The following is a 21,584-nucleotide window of genomic DNA, read 5'->3' as shown; positions in this document are numbered from 1 at the left end:
TGAGTTCGATCAAGGTAGGTGGGGTTTTAATAGAGGAGGAGGTGTCCCAAATTTTGCTGACATTTATTTCTTAGTTTATTCTTTACGAATTATTTGCCGAGATCGAAGGTTAATAATGAATTAATATTTGGAGGTCTATCAATGAGAGTGTATTGTGTATTCAAATGGCTGACTTTGAACCCTGAATCGTGATACCATTGCCTGTGTCTGAAAACGAGACTTTATTTCGACTTGCACCTTATAGGCTATCATTGAGAAATTAAAAAAGCATAAATTCTAGTCAATACACATATTCTGTTAAAATATTTGTTCGTGCTTTACTTTTGAAAGTACGCACGATAGTTTTCTATACAGTGTATCAATAAGAGCTCAAGCAACAGGATCAATTTTGCGGAAGACAACACCTTTACTTAGTTATCCCATTCGCAAAAGGGAGACAATAATCCAGATTTGTGTATATTGTGGTGGTTGTGTCGTCTTGTGTTGTCCTTTTTCGTTTTATTTATTTTTTTCTTAGAAATTGTAATACGATTACGTTTTTTTTCTCTATGTCAATAATGTTTGATTCTTTCAAAAAGAAACGAAAATACAAAAAAAAATTACGGATAAGACTTGGGAACACACAGTTCATGTGGCAAGAGGAATGGTGTACTTGAGCTGATGTACAATGTGTAAATTGTGAACGTAAAGGTGTCATAGGAACGTGTTTAAGACAGGAATTCCGTGCATAGTCTGTTGCTGCATGCATTGCTGATAAATGTAAACTTCTCATGAATGCAAGTGTTTTATAGATTTGCCCAAATGATACACTGAATTTTGTTTTCTAGTCCCGAGTGATAAACAAAGGACTAACTCGCTGAATTTTCAATAGTTAATGCAAAATTACAGCTTTTCTCGAGTAAATGATGCATTTTTTTATTAACTTGGCTCAGTGGTAGAGCGTCCGTCTCATGAACGGGGAGTTCGTGGGGTCGATCCTCGGCCGAGTCATACAAAAGACTTATAAAATTGGGACCTTCTGCCTTCTTGCTTGGCGCTCAGCATTAAGACTGGAGAAGGGTAATAATAACATATTATGTTATGCAGGGTCCGCTGGAAGGGCAGTCTTATGACTGAAGTGGCTACCCTGGGTAAATAAAACGTTATTATTATCATTTTTGTATAACTTTTTAGGAAAAATTATTTGACGTTTTGTGATTTAAAAACGATAATGAAACGAATAAAATGAATAATGTAAAATGACTTTTGCATTGTCCGACTTTATTTACATTTCGCTCTTAATCAAACAGAAAGAATAACATCAGTCTACAGAATGTACAAAGAACTAAGAAAATTCATAAATGTAAACAATCTCACTTCATTTTGTCCATAAACACACGTTCCCGCTTTACGGGCGTACAAATCAAACTAATGCTTTGAAAGGAGTGTATTATGCACGCTTTAATTCATAATCTGTTTCTGCATAGATTTGTTGAATATTTTTACATTATTGACTATCGCTACAATAAAGGGAATAAGCGAAAAGTGAATCTTAACAATAATTTTGCGAAATAATATCAATTTTTTTACTGACCCTATTTCGTGACATTTAACTCCAAGTAATATAAGAAACATCCAAAGTCGCAGAATATCTTGAATATTGTTGAAATAATGCTATCGGAGGAATATAACTAATTAGATGTATACACTGACTAAGCAAGCACGTTCTGGACACTGTAAATAAACACTAGGTAAAATTATCACCAGTATTTTACTCAATGCGGGAAGCATATTGTCCAGTAAGGTTAAAAAAATAAGCAGCAATTACTTTAGAATGGGCAAAATTTTCATCACACTGGATAAATGAAAATGCCCAAAAGAAATGACCAATGTTGGTTGGACACATAATTACCCTCATGGAGTATTTTTACCCAATATTTTTTTAGAGTGCAAAATTCTTGTGAATACAGAAGGTGTATGTATTTTCGTTAAAGATGACAATTATCTGAACCAATAATAATTAATACTGAAGATGATGAATGTAGTTATTGACATTAGCTAAAATTATTGTTTTAACGTTTTAAACATTATCTATTGGGGCTACCCTCGATTAGCACTTTACCAGTATTTTACCTCAATTACTAAACGATTTCATATGTGACGCACCGTTTCATGGAAATGAAGTTGATAATCTGGGGAGTGTTTCATGAAAGGACTTGTCGGACGTTTTATCTGACAAGTCCTGTTTTATCCGACAGTTTCCATAGTGACAATGCTTCTCAGCAAATCAAAATCAAGGAAAGTTGCCAGATCTGACAACTTGTCGGACAGAAATGTTTCATTTTCATCCACAAGTTGTCAGATCTGACATATTTCCTTGATTCTGATTGGCTGAGAGGCACTGTTCTTATGGTAACTGTCGGATAAAATGTCCGACAAGTCCCTTCATGAAACACCCCCCCTGGTCTATTAAAAAGTCGACGAAAATAGTTCGTTGCAATATAAGAGGATGGCAATCGGATATTAGCCCGGATATTAGTGTATAATAATTCATCAGTGTTCAATACGATTATCCAGGGACAGAGACAGAAAGAGGGATTTGGAGGGAGAGAGAGAGATACAGAGAAGAAAAGACAGAGGCCCGTATTCCGATAGCAAGTTTAATTTAAACTCAAGTTTAAAGTTGTGGTTTAAGTATGGGAAGCCAAAAGTATCATTTTTTTTTATTAAGTTGTATGTTTCTTATATTTACTTTGCTCTTTCCTGATTTATCGATGGTGAAGAAAATCATCTACTTATACTTCCTAGACAATTATAAATGACTTGAGAGCCAAATTAGCTAAAGTATGATATCTCCACTGCTAGTGATTTATGTAACAATTGGCTATCATAGATGAAGGCGGGGGGGGGGTTGATAATTTCTGATGCCAAGAAAGGCTTCTTGCATTTAAAACAAATGTTATGAACACATTTATTTCTCGTAGCTATCCCTCCATGCATACAAGGCTTCGTGGACTTCATCAAATGTTGGGTTCAGACGATTCTTCACGCGATCTACGAAAGCTCTGAGCTTCGGTCTCCCCTCTGTGACGTCACGCCCGTTAACGGTATTTTGCAAGATCTGATCGTTGAAAGAAAATAAAATAAACAATAATTATGCATGATAGTGCCTATTTGTTAAGAAAGATCATTTATTATAGAATTGTGTGTCCAATTTTGCAAATAGCTCGTACCAATCTTGCAGCGGGGTATTCATTTAATGTGAAGTTGTGCACCCGTCATTAAAGGGGAATAACTTACAAGGCTCCCAGTATGGCACTGGTCTACACAGTAAGCAATCATATAAAAAGGGGGGGGGAGTAAAGAAGTTTGAATTGGATCATTATTTAATTTGCATTTATGCGATTCATATGTGGAAGGCTATTCAATCACTTGATGAGCATACATGATGATGTTTATAAATGAAATATGCAATTGCCCTTTTTCAGATTACGTAATATAAAACATCTTCAGGTGACCCCAAAAGATTGCTATTTGCATGACATAGTCCAGAACATTTCCCCGTTGGCTTTTCTATGTATCATATCGTGCTTGAAATATTCAATGACATTTTCATCACATTTTTTCCTCTTTTTAAATTAAATCAACAGCCTAGTCATGGAGGTACATTTTTGTCAAATTTGTTGTTGCCGCTTTTACCTCAGAAACGGCAAGCACATCCGCCACAGAGATGTCATCTCCGGCCAACCAATCATTGTCCTGTAAGAAAACGTTCTCCAGCTTATCAAGTTGTTTGGTCAAATTCTCTGTATCTATTTTCAACCTTTCCTCCGATGCGTGTTCTTTCCCTCCCGAAAACAATGAAATGAGAATCTGTATTAAAGAAAAAGATATATTTTTCTTAATAGACGTGTTGAACCAAACACTGCCATTAGCATATCACTTCTGTTCTCGAATTTGAATTCCCCAAAGACAATACTGTTATTTAATACGAAGGTATGAATGTGTGTGGGTGTTTGGGCGAGTGCGTGTGTGCGTGCGTTGATTAATGTTTTTATTTATAACAACAAGATATTCTGCGAGGATTGCGTGAGCTTCGCTATTCAAGGGAAAATCATCAATAATTTGATTTTTAAATTTCTTTTGCATTCTTATTTATATTTATGCATTCATATATCTTTAAAATATTTTAATTTATATTTAGAAAAAATCTTTAACTTCTTTTCTTCTCACTTTTTCGTTCTTTTTTTTTGAGGGGGGGGGGATAATCTTCAAAGTATCACGGAATTCTGTAGAGCCATCATGCGGGCTTTGTAATTACTTGACTCTTAATTAGTTCACCGAGGAAGAGGCCTGAACCTAGTTGCCAGGCCTGATGAACAGACGGATAGGATGAATACTGTAACCGAAATCACCTTTGAACGATGCTCACCAGGTTCTTTCACAAAAATATATTGCGTTTTCAACACATTTTCACATGCACTCAATCCTCAGTCTACTCACGTTTTCACAATCTCTGCTCTCGATCATCTGACAACCTTAAATTCAAATAGAAATAAAATAAGTCAATTCAATTTAAAATTACCTTCAAGTCTTGGTCTTGGCCTTTATTAACGCTAAACTGGAGCAATGGTTACACAAATACTGCTCCCAAACAATTATCTTCTGACTTCGGAACTAAAGCAAAACAATTCAGGAGCCAACCCACAGCTGCTCCTCACAGTACGAGAGCTGCACACCAACTACTGCACCCATCGAGGGCCAAACTTCAACTAAATTAACCCCCTCCTACAAGTGCAAGACTGTAGGGGAATCCCTAAACACATGAGTGCACAAGGCACTCTTACACAAGATACACACATGTAGTGTATACAGAGACTGCACTACTGTGCATAGGGAAGATGGGGATAGTAGGAGAGAGGGAGAGAAAGAGAAAGAAGATAACAGAGGTAGTCTACTACCAGACTCTAAAAAGGCAGTTTTGTTACATTACCCCCTGCTTAGATTGAAACGTCCTCGTTTCCTAGTTATAAAAAAATAACAAAACTAGATTGAAGGTGTAAAATAAACTTTGAAAATAAAACTAAGAGGCTAGCAATTGCCTAACACATGTACAACATACAATGGAATGTATCAATCAGATCTATCAATCCCTATCTCTGAACTTCAAAACATAAGTAAGCAAAACCTAAGCATAGAAATCAATTAAGACTGTTATCAAGCATAAACAACAAAACTGTAAAAGCAAAGTAAAATTTGGCAAAGGAATCAATCACATAGAACAATACTCTTAGTAAAGATCAAACTCTTCATGAAATAACTCCTTAAGTATAAAACTAGCTTCTAAAAAAAAACATACAAAATATAAAATACACAAATATATCTCAACATTAGTAACACTAGTACTGGCAGTACTGAGGTATTAGGAATACTGTTTCTTCAAGGCACTCTCTTGGAATGTAAGCTCCAAGCAAAAGACATGAGTTTTAAATGAGATATTGCTTAATAAATGCATGAAAACATCATCACACACATATAAAAATAAAAACATATCGGATAAATGCATAACATAACGAGATATTGTCACATTTCAGCCAATAAATTCAACTCTGTCAAGTACATAAAATGTAAACAAAGTTAAAGATAACATAATATAAAAATAGTATACATAGAGAAAACATGAGTTGAAAAGTAAAGGAGAGAGAAGTATACGGAATGAAACAAAAGAGAAAGAAGATAATTAAAAGAACGAGAGTAAGGATGAAGAAGGACACAGAGAGAATGGGAGAGATAGGAAAATAAGAAAAAAAAACTTATAAAGAGACAACAATAAGTGGTGAATACATTTCATTAAATTTCAGCAAACAATATTCTAGCACATCCAAGAATACGTTCAATAATAATACACCTCATACATTTTGCCAAAAAATATAAACAGCATCTGAGGTTATATATAAAAAAATTTATCTTCTGCAAGATTGACTATCAGCTGGCAATGATGCATAAAACAAGGCAAGTGAAATATAACTGCATTTTTCTTACAAAAACTAGTAAACAGTCGTACACAGATAAATTAGTTAAAATATCCTGTCCAATCAGACAAAACCAAGGCAAAGTGAATTGAGGTAACAAATACAAAGGTCACATAGCAATGAAATTCGCAGAATAGAATGAAGATAAAGAAAAAGTATCAGTTTGAGTTAAGAATAGATAAGAAGAGCAGACTAGAAAAGAGTTTAGAAAAGAGAGATACATGGAGAAGGAAATGAAAGGAGAATTCCGCACAAGAAATAACATATAGACCTACCATGTACTCAACTACAAAAACAAAATATAACTCATCGAATTAGTCTTTTTGCATTCCATAATTGCAAACAACATTCTTATTCCATGAGGCTGGTATCGATACTGGGTAAGTGTTTGTAATGTCAGTTTGTCTAATCACAATTCCATCCAAATAGTAACGCGTGATCTTCTTCTCTACTACGGTGGCTAGTAAAGTTTCTTCTGTTGGGGCAGTCTTAGGAGGTACTTCTGGTTCTGATGTCGGAAATGATGGTGATGTTTGCGCTAATGGCGCAACCGGGTCCGGGGCGTCTGGGATAGTGTCATCATCGGTGTCGATAGAGCTCTCGTCCTCCATCTCCTCGTAGGTTCTCTTTAGCATTGCTAAAGGCTTCCCAGAGATTCTAACAGTGGGCAATACTTCTCCTTCAAATGTTGGTGAGCACGATAGGGATAGGGTAGGGCTTGACGTGGGTTGTGTGGCTGGAGCCTCGGTTCTGGGTTCTGGAAGCTTGCATCTTATTTTCGGAATTGGTGTGGCATTGGGAGATGGGGAACGGTTCCTCCTGGTGTGAACCAGTTCAATGTGTCGTTTGAGATTATGTGCTCTTGTTGACTGGTATGAGCATCTCTGGCACTTATGTAGCTGTTTTTGGTGAAAGTGCTCATCCTCCAAATGTTGGAATAATTCTCTCCTGTTCTGGCATTCTTTGTCACATTTGCGACAGATCAAGTCCTTATGCCGCCATTGTCTTCTCTCAGCCATCTGTATAAACGACAAAAGAAAGAACATCGTTGTAATAACAGCATTTTGATATCAGTTTTCAATCAAACTGAACTTGATACTGTTCTAAGTATTTTGGCATTCGCCTATTTCTTGTTGGTCTTTTCTGATTTGATTCATTATTGGAGGGCGATTGAGAAGAATTTTGATCATTTGACTGTGTATGTACAAAGTCATAATTTTCTGGTTCTATTTCTGGGTCATTTGCTTCCAGCACTGTTTCAGTGTCATTTGTTTCTGAGGATGTTTCAGTGTCATTCATTTCTTGAGACACTTTGGGATTATTTGTCTCATTGGGCTTTTTCCAGGCAATTTGTCTCCCTCATAGGGTTTCAGTCGGTCAGCATGGACCACTGAGGGCTTAGATCGGGGGCTTGCCTGAATTCTGAAAATCACATCAGACAACTTTGTGACAATCAGGTATGGGCCTTTCCAGCGTAGCTGAAGTTTTGGAGAGATCCCTTTTCGTTTAGAAGGATCATGTAGCCACACAAATTGTCCTTCGGACAAGCCATGAGTGCTAGTCCTCCTGTCATAGTTGGCTTTTTGGTGTATGGCAGCTTTGCCAGTGCATGCCTGTGCTCTTTGGTGTGCTTTTTGGATATTTTTCCTGATTTCTTGTGCATAGTCTTCAGGATCTTGTTGTTGTTCTTCTTCAATTGTCTGAGTTGTGAGGTCTATAGGGAGCTTGGTTTCTCTACCCAGCATGAGCATATTGGGAGTTTCACCTGTTGATTCATGTGGGCTGGAACGATAGGCACTTGTGGCGAATGCCAGATGTTCATCCCATGTCTTATGAGTAGTATCATCCTCCAGTAAGATGGCGACCATATTGATGAGGGTCCTATTAAACCGCTCAATCATGCCATCTGACGTGGGATTATAGGGTGTTGTCCTAGTCTTGTTTATTCCAAGCAGTTCACACATTTCTGCAAATAGACTGGACTTAAAGTTTGATCCCTGGTCGGAGTGGATTTCATTTGGGACACCAAACCGACTGATAAACTCCTCGACAAGTTTCCTTGCCACGGTCTTTGCCTTAGCATCAGGCAGAGCATAGGCTTCTACCCATTTGGTGTGGTAATCCCCTACCACCAGAATCCATCGATTTCCAGAATCTGTTGTGGGCAACGGTCCCATCAAATCAAGTGCTATTCTTTCCATTGGCACTCCCACTCTACTTTGCTGTAATGGAGCTCGCCGATGCCGTGGAGGATTCTTCCTTCTTGCACACAAATCACACTTTCTTAGAAAAGAACGTGCATCAGCAGTCATGCCACACCAGTAAAAACGTAGCTTCAACTTAGCCAGTGTTTTTCTCAGCCCTAGGTGTGCACCTAGTGGGCCATCATGCACATCACTCACAACGTCCTTACGGAGCTTCTCCGGCATGATTATTTGCTTTCTGATAGTCTTTCCATCATCCGATTCCCATCTACGACATATTATGCCATCAGCAACTTCCAGCTGATTCCACTTAGACCAATAGGTCTTAGCCGCTCCAGACTTCTGGGCAATATCTTTCCATTCCGGCCTTGGTTGATTGTCCTCTTTTGCAAGTAATATCCATTGGATAGTCTCGTCAGATAGTTGAGCCTCTTGTATGTTTTGGCTTGACATGGAAGGTTGAGAAGCAATGCCTCTGCTGGAGTGTTCTCCATCTTGGTCAGGGGCTGAACTGTCTCTATGATCAGTTTGAAGTGCATCTCCTCTTCCGCATTGTTTGCATTTCATACGAGATAAACCATCGGCATTGCCATGATTTCGGCCTGGTCTATGTTCGATGTTTAAGTCATACTCAGCAATTTGTTGTAACCAACGTGCAAGTTGGCCTTCTGGGTCTTTGAAGTTCAGTAGCCATTTGAGCGATGCATGGTCAGTTCTGACCTTCACTTTCCTTCCGTACAGATATTGCCTGAACTGCTTCAAAGCAGTTACTAGTGCTAGCAATTCTTGCCTAGTTACGCAATAATTCTTCTCGGCTTTGTGAAGTTTCCTGCTGTAGTATGCAACTACCTTTTCTTGACCACCCTGTACTTGAGAAAGTACTGCTCCAACTGCCTCTGAGCTGGCATCAGTGTCCAGTACAAATTCACCATCTGGCGTTGGAAATGTGAGGATAGGTGCAGATTGTAGTCTCAGTTTGAGTTCTTGGAATGAGCGTTCACAGCTCTCATTCCATTCAAACTTCGCTGATTTGGCCGTGAGTTTGTGCAGGGGACTTGCAATTTCTGCGAACCCTTTTACAAATCGCCTATAGTAAGATGCTATGCCCAGGAAGCTTCGAACCTCCTTTTTGCATCTCGGCTGAGGCCACTCTACTATTGCTTGCACCTTGGCTGGATCAGTCAGCACTCCCTCATCTGATACCACATGCCCTAAGTAGGTCACTGATTTGCAGAACAAATTACACTTACTTGGCTTTAACTTCAAGTTAGCATCTCTCAGTCTTGAGAATGTCAGCCTTAGTCTGTGTATCTCTTCTTCCACAGAGCGTCCATAGACGATAATGTCATCAAGGTACACCAAAAGTACCTCCCATTGGAGACCTTTGAGTACCTTTTCCATTAGGCGTTCAAATGTTGCCGGAGCATTTGTTAACCCAAATGGCATCACCTTCCACTTGTAGAGACCATTTCGTACAATGAATGATGTCTTGTCCTGTGCATCTTCATCAAGGCTGACTTGCCAGTAACCTGAAGAAAGATCGAGTGTTGAAAACCATTTCGCAGAGTTAAGTGCATCAAGGGTTTCATCTATCCTTGGAATAGGATAGGCATCCTTTATTGTCACTTCATTGAGATTGCGATAATCAACACATAGTCTTTGGGTACCATCTTTCTTTTTTACAAGAACAATATTTGCCGCCCATGGGCTCTCTGATGGTTCAATCACCCCTCTGTCAAGTAGATCTTGTACCTGTCTATCTATTTCCTGTTGATTACATTGTGGATGTCTCCTAGATTTCTGCCTTATGGGCTTTGCATCCCCAGTTTTGATGCTATGTTGCACAATATTTGTGCATCCAATATCCTGGCTGTTCTTGGAGAATATGTCTGCATAGTCTATCAGACACATTTTTATTTGTTCATGATACTGGGAATCCACATTAATTATTGCACGATTGTACAGATCCTCTAAATGTGGTTGGAGATCATCAGGCTTTGAACCTTCATTTGCTACAGGGTTAACTTCTGCAGTAGATATCATTCCAAGCATTACACCTGCTTCGACATCACATGGTGAGTCACTCGAGTTAAATACTCGGACAGGAATAATATCCTCCTCTGCATTAACCAGAGTCCTAGCAACCATTAGTCCCTGTGATGTGACCTTGCCTTCGGGTTCTAAGCCTTCAACAATCGCAGTTCCTTTCATATTATCGCTCTTGTTGGATATTCTACCCGGAATGATAGCTTCATGTCCGGCGGGCACCATTGTAGCATGTGCTACTTCAACCCGACCAACAAAAGGTTCTCCACTCTGTGTAGTACAGGTTATCTCTTCACCATGTATGTGGAGACTGCGACGCTGAAAGTTCAAGACACTATGTGTTGGGAGCAAAAAATCCATACCAAGTATCCCTTGGCATTTGATGTCTGCAAAAATGACCTTGACAGAATGAACGGTTCGACCAATACAAAGGTCCACCCATGCTGTACCTAGCACACTCAATGGACTTCCATCGACCTGTTGGATTTTCTCCAAGAAAGATTCTAGGTCAGGCCTTGATTCTCTGGTCATTCTGTAGTAAGTGGTGGCACTAATGATAGTGTCAGTTGAACCTGTATCAATCAGAAACCGACAGGTTGTGGAGCGGAGTGTTCCAGTAACATATAGGCCTTGTTTGGCATTGGATAGCCTGTTAGGGATCATGAAGGAATAATTTGGAGCTAGTAGCTCATTCCTGATTGAGTTGGATGAAATTGTTGACCCTCGTCTTCCAGCCTGCCTGCGGGTCTCATGGCCGACTGTCTGTCGTTTCCCGACCGTGTATTGCTCCTTCTTGGGTGCGGGCATTGGCGACATAGATGGCCAACTTCTCCACACCTATAGCAGGCTCTATCTTCTGCCCTTTGTCGACGACCCGAATTGGCAGGGATAGGAGGGGGAGGTGATGGAGTCTGAGAGTTGCCTGCCTCTCCTCGACTCCCTTCCATTCTCTGGAGTATTTCTGTGAGAGTCTGCATGTGCTGCATTTGATTATTTAGCATGCTTTCTACTTGTTGTAGACGGGCATCATTGTCAACACCCCTTGCATGTCGTCCTGACCTGAGCCTGTCATTTGTTCTCTGCATTTCAACTCTTTCAAAATTTTCTGTTTCAAGTGCAGCTTGAACCGTGTCATCCAATGTAGATGGTCGGGCTCGGTGAATGCCCTCTCTAATGGATTGACTTTCTACTGCATCTATGAAGTGATTCTTTTCAAGCCTTACACGGGGCACTGACGGAATTTCAGGGTAGGCTTTTAGTGCCAGTTCATGTATAGCTTGACCAAGCTCTTGCAAAGATTCTCTAGGTCCTTGCTTTCTGTATCTCAATTCCATGAGATAATTCTCAGCCTGTTGGCTGGAGTCAAATCTTCGTCTCAGTACCTGAGACAACTGCTGGTAGGAGCTTCTTACAGTGCTGCTCAAACCGCTTACACACCGTAGTGCTTCATTCTGCAAGCTTGCCATCAAATATGAGGCTGCTTCTTCATCCTCCCACCCATTCACATCTTTACATGCTTCAAAGTGGTGATGGTAGTCTCTCCATGAAGTTTTACCATTATACCTGTCGGGAACAAGGAGAGGTCTCTGTCTTTTCATTTTTGGTGATGTCAAATTATGTGACATGGCAGGGGTCAGTCCTGATCCTGAATTTCTTGGTATTTGTTTATTCACATCGCTGTGAATGTCATGGGAGCAAATAGGTGTAGACGAGAAGGGATTTGTTGTGGGCAACTTAGGAGTATGAGGGGCAAAAGCAGTATTCCTCCTAATTGGAATAGTTTCTGTCTCGGAAACATATCCCGTTGTTTCCTCATGAAACCTATTTCTGGGTGCTTTAAATCTAACCTCTGATTCAATGTCCTGATATTGCGACCGCATCGCCTCTTCAGGTCTTCTCGGGGTTTCTGAGAATTCCTCTACATTTCTGAGGTTTTCCCTAGCACCTTCCATTTTCTCAGAGTTTTCTTCTGCCTTTGTCTTCTCCCATTCCAACAACTCTTTTTCTAGTCTACACTGACTGATTTTCTCATTTAGTTGATCTAATTCTTTCTCAATATCCCTCTTTGCCATAATTCTATATGAAATGAGGTATCTATATAAATAATACAAATAGCAAAGCTTACTTCCAGAATATGTGCTTATGGATGAAAGAATTTGGAAATGATCTCTTTTTAATATTATACTAAGTTGATCAAATATAACTGAACAATATTCATTCAACGAAAATTGAAGGTCTTATGTATTTTCAATGCATTCTAAACTATCACGATCATTGAGCAAGCCTTATGCAACTACTACAGTGTGTATCATGTGTATAGGAACACATTCGCTCGTTATTATTCTATGTATAGATCTACTGCTCGTGAGCACGATTTTATGAGCATGGTTTCATTGCTCGTGAGTTTTACTCATGTGGGTTTGGCTCATAAATTTTGATCATGATTCTTGCTCACGATTACGCTCATGTGCCATTGGGGGTTTTGCTCATGAATTTTGCTCATGAGTCTTGCTCATGAGTCTTGCTCACGAGTCTTAATGCTCATGAGGAGGCTATTGCTCACAAGTTACTACTTGCTCTGCTCATGTGTATCTGCACTACTCACTATGTACAGCCTGCTCTATTGTTTACTTTCCTCACTCATGCAGAGCCACATAGGCATCTATTTGAATGGACATGTGTAGGGCACGTGAGTACGGTAGCAGGACAAATTTTGCTTCAATATCTGAGCTTATAGAAAACTGAATAAACTGACAGAATTCATGCTGGAAAATGTGTTGAAATCCCGCCGCTGCCACCAATTGTAACCGAAATCACCTTTGAACGATGCTCACCAGGTTCTTTCACAAAAATATATTGCGTTTTCAACACATTTTCACATGCACTCAATCCTCAGTCTACTCACGTTTTCACAATCTCTGCTCTCGATCATCTGACAACCTTAAATTCAAATAGAAATAAAATAAGTCAATTCAATTTAAAATTACCTTCAAGTCTTGGTCTTGGCCTTTATTAACACTAAACTGGAGCAATGGTTACACAAATACTGCTCCCAAACAATTATCTTCTGACTTCGGAACTAAAGCAAAACAATTCAGGAGCCAACCCACAGCTGCTCCTCACAGTACGAGAGCTGCACACCAACTACTGCACCCATCGAGGGCCAAACTTCAACTAAACTAACCCCCTCCTACAAGTGCAAGACTGTAGGGGAATCCCTAAACACATGAGTGCACAAGGCACTCTTACACAAGATACACACATGTAGTGTATACAGAGACTGCACTACTGTGCATAGGGAAGATGGGGATAGTAGGAGAGAGGGAGAGAAAGAGAAAGAAGATAACAGAGGTAGTCTACTACCAGACTCTAAAAAGGCAGTTTTGTTACACAAGTAATGAATACCCATTACCCTACCTAAACAAACGTGCTTCACGCACAAGGAGCCCCTAAGTCCGATGTGCTTTAATTTTTACCCCCCCCCCACTTCCGGTGTAAACCGAAAAACCAGAAAGATTGAAAGCTCTTAAAGGACAAGTCCACCCCCCCAAAAAAAAAAATGTTGATTTCTATCGATAGAGAAGAGTCATACAAGCATAATGCTGAAAATGTTATCAAAATCGGATGTAAAATAAAAAAAAATAAAGTTTCGCTGACTTTTCACAAAACAGATGCACAGCTCAGTGACATGCAAATGAGAGAGTCGATGATGTCCATCATCACTTCTTTTCTTTTATTGTTTGAATTATGCAATATTTCAATTTTTACCAATTTGAGCACCAACTTAACTGAACTACAAAATATTACACAATGTTAATTCCACGTGTTCAGGGAGGACCAAAACTCGATTTTATACGACGAGGGGTAGAAAATCATATTTTCATGTAATAAGATACAAAAGAAAGAGTTAGTGGGTGACGTCATCAATCCCCTTATTTGCATATACCGACCTGGGGGTCGTTTCATCAATATTTTGATCCGACAAGTTGTCAGATCTGACATCTTTCAATGAGTTTGATTGGCTGAGAGGCACTGTTCCTCGGGTAACTGTCGGATAAAATGGGACTTGTCAGATAAAACGTCCCACAAGTCCTTCCATGAAACGCCCCCAGGGCTCCGTAACATAACGTATCGTATACTTTATATTTACGATTGATTGTACATTGTAGTCAATGCAATCAATCGTAAAATTATGTTCAACGACCATTGCTAAGCTTTGTGTTACGGGCTCCAGGATAACTGTTTTGTGAAATTAAGCTTCTCACCTCGCTGATGAAGATTCCACAACATCCTCCTCTTGTACCTGTATGGTGAAATGCCATGTATTCATCAACTCTGGCTCTTTTCTCTAGATCCTTCGGGTACCAGTGGTCAGGGACTAGGTCTGCATACTTGGTCGCTAGGTACTTGATAATCGCCACTCTGCAAAAACGATTTTCCAGTAATTCTTTGTGGTTAGTGCGTAAATGTATATTTCTTTGTGTCTCCGTTTAATATAACAGAGCAACTGAACTGAGCATTCTGTGATGATTTAATTAAAAAAAAACATTGCACGGATTATCTTTATCATAATTAATTTTGGCATGATCTGTTTACAATATTACCATGATTATATTTTATTTTGTTTGCCAATAGTAATTATTGGACTTCATTAGTGTGTCGTTTCACCATTTAAACGTCGTCATCATTTAAACAAAATAATATTTTTTTTAATAATCCTTTATCAAAGTAACAAGAAATGTGAGTAGCACGAAGAAAAATACGATAATAGATCTTACGTTTCATCCCTTGCTGAAGTCGCCATCTTGGATAGCCGGAACAGTACAGAGAGGGGTTATCTTTACAAACTGAGGTTTCTTATGTTCTCCTAAAAACCGGAATCACAAACAAAATAATGAATAGATGAATGAATTCATAAATAATTTTTGTTGAACGTACGAATAAAAATTAGTTTTTTTTATGAATTGAAACATGGGTTTCGTAGCGAGTGCGGGTGCAAGAATCAGAAAAAAATTGTAAAAATCAAATCTCTCTCTTTTTCTGTCTTACGTGTTATTTTTCTTTACACCATTCATTTAACTACACTGCAAAAACTCCGGTGTTGATTTAACACCAGCCCGGATTCTATATCTGTTACCAGAGAAGTATTGAAATAACACCAGTTTGGAATCAAACCGATGCTGTTTTAATGTTAATTGGTTTTGTATGAACATATATCTGGTGTTAGACCAAAACCAAACTGGTGTTGTTTAACACTTATCTGGTGTGGACATATAAAGATTCCGGACTGGTGTTAAATCAACACCGGAGTTTTTTGCAGTGTATTCTTTGATATGATCTTCTTGTCATTTTGTTATTTGATCTACATTGTATACTATTTCCATTCATGCTAAATATTATGCTGTTTTTCGTTTTACGAAGTAAGAATATTCGTCTGTAAGATTGTACTTGATTAATATTACTTTATATTACTTTGTATTATGTTGTGAATGGAACTGGAATAAAGAATTTAATTGAATTTAATTAAGAATGCTTTTAATGTGAGAAAGTTCCCGAAAAACTCGACTTTTAGCCTCCTCCATCACGAACCTGTTGCGTACTTATCTTGTATTCAATGTTTGCATTAAGTGTATCATAAAGAACAGCAGAAGATGACGTATTGTAATGGTTGGAAATGGAAATAAACGAAATGAGATAAGATTAAATTATTAATCAATGATTTAACAAAAAGACCGAATATATGAGAAAGAATGAATAAACAAGCCTTTGTCAAACATGACAAAAGGCAGTAACTCGGGGAAAAAATGAAACACGTTAAGCCCCCAAACAAATGAATGTTCGATATAGGTGCAAGTGACATTTTATAGCAAATATGACTTGCAAATTTTGTTTGTTTACTGACTTTATGTACATGTGGATAATAATGACTGTTCAAAGCACGAATATTGACTCAAGAAGAGAAGGCAAACATGTAGGTCTATTTAGTCTGCTGAAGAGGCATTTGAACGAACTGGGATAACCCTCTTAAAATGTTGGGCAACATACTGTCTACACAACAATTGGTTTAAAAAAATATCCAACTCTGGGCAGTTTTCAACCAAAACTGTGTAGTTTTTACCCAAAGCACACATTTTTGGTTTAAAACTACCAAGAATTTGATAAAGTTTTAAAGTGATTGGTTAACATTGGTTTGACTTTTAAAAAATCTGAGCTAGAAGGTCACACTTGTCACCTGTGTCTGTGATATGTTACAAAAATGAAGCCCAGAAAAAATTGCGTTCGAAAATTATTATTTAGTGCTTCAAAAATTGAATATAAAGTGACCGGAAACACCATCTTAATTTCATCCCATACACTTATGTGTACTATTTAGGCGTCTATAAGACACCTATTTACAAAATCGTGGTTTGCCTTGTAGTTTTAGCTTTTTAATCTCAATAATTGTTGTTTTCAGGGTTTATTAGTTCTAATACATGCACTTGTAAACATGTTTCATATTGGTTTGAGAATTTTTTAAATCGGCTGCTCACAAAGTTAAACAATACCTTTAACCAATTGTTGTGTGGACAGTATTTCGCCCAACATTTGAAAGAGTGTATATTTCTTCATCACATCCCCCATCAGAAAAAAATCTACGTAAGGCCTTAGATGCCGCAAAAAAAATTATAACATACCTTATAACATACATATGTGATAAAAAAAGTTAAGCAAAAAAGGTAAACCCCTTGGACCCCCCCCCCATCCAGAAAAATTAGCTCTTTGAATAGTCCTAGTATATAATCAATGGAATGGAAAGAGAAATTTAAGTTGCACATTCATGTCTGGCTTGATTAGGGCAAAGTCGAGTAGATATCGTTACAAGAACAGTACTAATCGAAACATTGGGATCACCAGTATTCTAACATGAATGATTCCCATTTATCTTTTCAGTATGCAGTGAGCTCAGTTGTTAAAAATTGACATTTGTTTTTGTTTGGTTGTTTAATGTACTTATCCCTATGAAACATATGTGTACAAAAATTTCCCTATTTGATCCACTTTTTCAAAAGGTTACAAAACAGCTGTAAAATATGGGAGAAAAAACCCCAGCTATTTAATGGCAAGGTTTTTTTTATTATTTACATTTCTCTTTCTCAATATACATTGGCCAGTAGATATCATCATATCCTTTGGGGGTTTCAAAACGTACCCTGAAGAAGTATTTTCAGTGATCTGAAAACGCACCCTTTACAAGTATAGTAGTGTGAAACGCTACCCTCAAAAAGTATATTGGTTACGAAACCACGCCCTTAACAATAGCTAAAGAACCCCAAACTTAACAAGTATTGGGTAAGAAACGTTATTCCTATCAAGTATTAAAACAAAAATTACGAAGAATTTTTATTTCAGACAGTAGAAAGATATACATTCCCAACAAAGAGCCTCACTGATCTGTCTTAGTCTTCACTCGCAATAAACCCCATTCGGCACTCTAATATTATGTATATTAAGATTGTATAATTACATATGATTTGTGGTTGTTTTCCTCGGTTGCCACGCAGTCTAACTAAGTTTATAGTGACAACCCCAACAACCTTCTTAAAACATTTTGTAATAGAAAACACGACTTTGTATGGTTAAGTATTTTGTAATGAAACTTGTATTTTTTTTGTTAATTTGTATCAAATTGAAAGGGTACAGAAACAATAAATGAAATGAAAATAAATATAAATCAACTCGGGGTAAATCACAGGGTAAATCGGAACCTAAACGCGTAATTCTGGCGAAAAGGTACCCTTTCTAATATATTATAATTCCTTCATACCCTTGTTTATCAAAACCTAACCAGGTAGGTTACCGCAAGATGTATACCCTTTGCCCAGCATGCGAGTTTTTCTGATATACCCTGATTCTTGAAATTGATATCATTTTTGCGCGGTTGCTTTAAACATTTGGTATCCACATATCAATAGTAGTGCCCCCCACCCGGGATGGATGGCCCTTTTTTAATATGGCTTGAAAAAAAAAGATTTACAACTAGGACAGATCACAACAACGATGTCCTATACCGTTCTCTAGGAATGACCAAAGCATTTCTGCCATCTGCTTACTAATCATGCAAATGACACAGCCACACATTCGATGCCAAATTCTGGCCAGAACAACCAATGTTATTTCGGTTTGTTGTAGTCACACCATGTAAAGCGACGTCAAACTCACAGATATACTGTAATTAGAAACAAGGCTAGCTTTGATCAACTGCGAAATTACATGTATACATCAGGTTTACTCTTTCGTATTTGGGCGATTTCATGCTAGAAAAATTAGCTATTTTCGCTAAATTTTTAACCTATTGTCCAAACAAACGAAGAACTTCAATTTGTTTTGTGGTAATAATAGAGTACTACTGGGTAGACATGAAAAAATGACAACCAACAAAAATATGATGTCCATGCATGGGTGAATTATAGGTTAAAATGTTGCGTGTCGTACGGGACAATTCTGAGTCCCGTACGACACACGACCCTTTCGCCCCTAATTCAGCCATAATCAAATATTTTTTCTCGGTAATCAGTTTTTCACATGACTACCCACCATAACTTTATTATTGACCAAAATTTATTTGTCATTGCTCAAGCAATCAGCTGAGAGACTCGAAATTGTTGACAAAATGTCCCATACGAAACGTATAAAATAGCCCATTTCGATTCTTACAATCATAATAGAATGATTATCGATGTATCTGAGAAAGTGGTACATCTGACCAGAGATGTTTAGGATTAACACAATCTTTAATCTTTAATCATTTTATGAAGTATCTTTGAAATCGAAATGTCGACAAAATGGTTAGAGTACCTTGGAAATACGTAAGAAACTTCAGTTACAATGCTTACCAGCCTTCAAATTTACTTTCTCAATTTCGAACGGGATTTTGCTGTTCTTGAGGAAGATGACAAGAGCGCGGCAAGGCTGCGAAAGGAGATCGACGTAAACCTTGACAACCATGGTTGATCTTGATCGTCGGAAAAGTGCTATAACTGAGTGTCTTCGGATCAATTGCTCGCAATCAAGGCATCGAATGTGGACGGAAAAGAACAAAAAATCCAAAATATGACACTGGACTCTCTTGTCTTTTTCGCAGTGATGAAGTTATTTATTAGTTATTTATTAAGAGAAATCTGTTCGTGAACGATATTGACCTTTACAAAGTAAACAAATTACAGGAAAATATTGACAATAATATCCTAAATGGCGTATCAAAGGTCTTGGCAAGAGGGTATTTAGGCCCCTATAGGACGCTATACATTCAGGGGTTACAAAAGGCAAAAATGAGGGGGGGGGGCAAGGGAAAGATGGCGAAGAAGCAACATTTATTCCCAAGAAAAACTAAAGATTAAGCGTTTAGCAATAATCTCTCTTTGTTTTTCAGCGTGTACTCTATGCGTTATAAAAAAAAACGGATTAGTACAGATCGTTTGCGCTCAGTTTGAGTTCGATCTAGGTAGGTGCGGCTTAGAGGAGAATGTATCCCAAATTTTGCTGACCTTTATTTTTTAATTTCATTCTTTACGAATTATTTGCAGAGATCGAAGGTTGATAATAAATTAATATTTGGAGGTCTATCAATGAGAGTCCATTGTGTATTCAAATGGTTGACTTTGAACCCTGAATCGTGATGCCTTTGAATGCTTTCTGAGCACGACACTATATGGGGTCAAATGCATAAAAAGTAGCAATTTAATTGCTTTTGCTCGGATCTTGCTGTATTCCGCGTATGCATAAAAGTGAGCAAGCAAATGTGTTTGCGACTAAGTTTAAGTAATTGCTTACTGACTGCTAGCATTTTCTTGCTAAAAAAAACGTGTGCATAAAGCTAACATATTTCACTTGTGCGTTTAAGCACTTGCTTTTTTTTTCAAGCTCCGTCAGAGCAGCTTGAGCGTTTGCTTGGTCAGTCCTTTTGCGTCTTATAATCATGTTTATGCACTTGAGAGAGAACCCTAAGGTCTACAGTAGCCTGCGTGTACATGTTTTATTCCTAGAAAGTGCAAACCAAATGCAAAATATATGAATTTATCATAAAACATGTTATTTTGACACCACGTACAATAAGATATCATATGAAAGAAGCGGTATTTTAATTTGCACTGCCACACCTTTGCGTTCGAGTCCTGCCTTTTCTGTGAGTCGTGTTCGCACCAGTGCAGCTTGTCGTGACGTCGCTATTGTCCATGCCAATAGCAATTGCTATCTTAAGTAAAATGGTTAAAGCTCTAGCAAAGGGTTATGCATATGAAGTAAAGCAATTATTGTTGAAGCATGATCTTTTGCTTGGTTAGCTATTATTTGGGCTTGAAGCCACTGCTTCCCAGCAATTACTACTTTTTATGCATCTTATCGTTTATTTTGACCTGCACCTTAGGCTATCATTGAGCAATTCAATCAGCATAGATTCTAGTCAATAGGCCTATACATATTCTGTTAAATACATGTTGTTTTTTTTCTTTCAAACCGAAAAGGACTAACGCACGGTCTTTTTCTAAACTTATATTGGCATGCAGTGTATCAATATGATTAGCTCCAGCAACGGGATCAATTTTGAGGAACACAACACCTTTAAGTAGTTATCCCATTCGAAAAAAACTGATTTCTAATCAAATTAGTGAGAAGAATATTCTGTATAATTAGTCTCATATAAATTATGCAAAGGTGCGATAGCTCAGACAGTAGAGCGGGGGTTTTGGATTCCGGTGACCCGGGTTCGATTCCCAAGTGGTGCGCTATATTTGGTAAGGCATTTATCCTCATTACCAGATCCCTCGGAGAGGACCTTAAGTCGTTGATCCCCTGGTTGCTTGCTCACAGGCATTCGTGCTTTCTTAGCAGTCAGGTAAAAAACCTCGGTATAACATTACAAGTGAAGGCAAGCCCGATTGAAAAAAAATCATATTTTGGCTTTACGTGAAGTTTTCACTTTTGATACTTTAATACTTATGTACTTAATTAAGAATTGGCTTTTCCCACTGAAATGCTATTGTCTGTCTCCTCTCAAATAATGCTTCTCGACCAAAAAATAATTTCCATGTATCAAGAGTAAGACTTTGTTCATCTCTAAATTCATTAACTTTTATCGTTGTAAGAGTGGAATCAGCTTCCTACTTCTTTCAAAAATTGCGCAACAACTTTACCTCACTTTGTAAAAAAAACACCTTTGACGTACAGCCTGGACTTAATTTCATTGAAAATCTATAAAAACTTGTTTGCGGACGGAAGGGTCTGTATTCATGTGTGATTGTTGGTGTGGGAGCGTGAGTGTATGTGTAATTGCAGGTGTTTTTTTCCC

This window comes from Lytechinus variegatus, chromosome 2, assembly GCF_018143015.1.
Source record: "Lytechinus variegatus isolate NC3 chromosome 2, Lvar_3.0, whole genome shotgun sequence".
Taxonomy (NCBI): domain Eukaryota; kingdom Metazoa; phylum Echinodermata; class Echinoidea; order Temnopleuroida; family Toxopneustidae; genus Lytechinus; species Lytechinus variegatus.
This window is presented reverse-complemented; position numbering follows the sequence as displayed.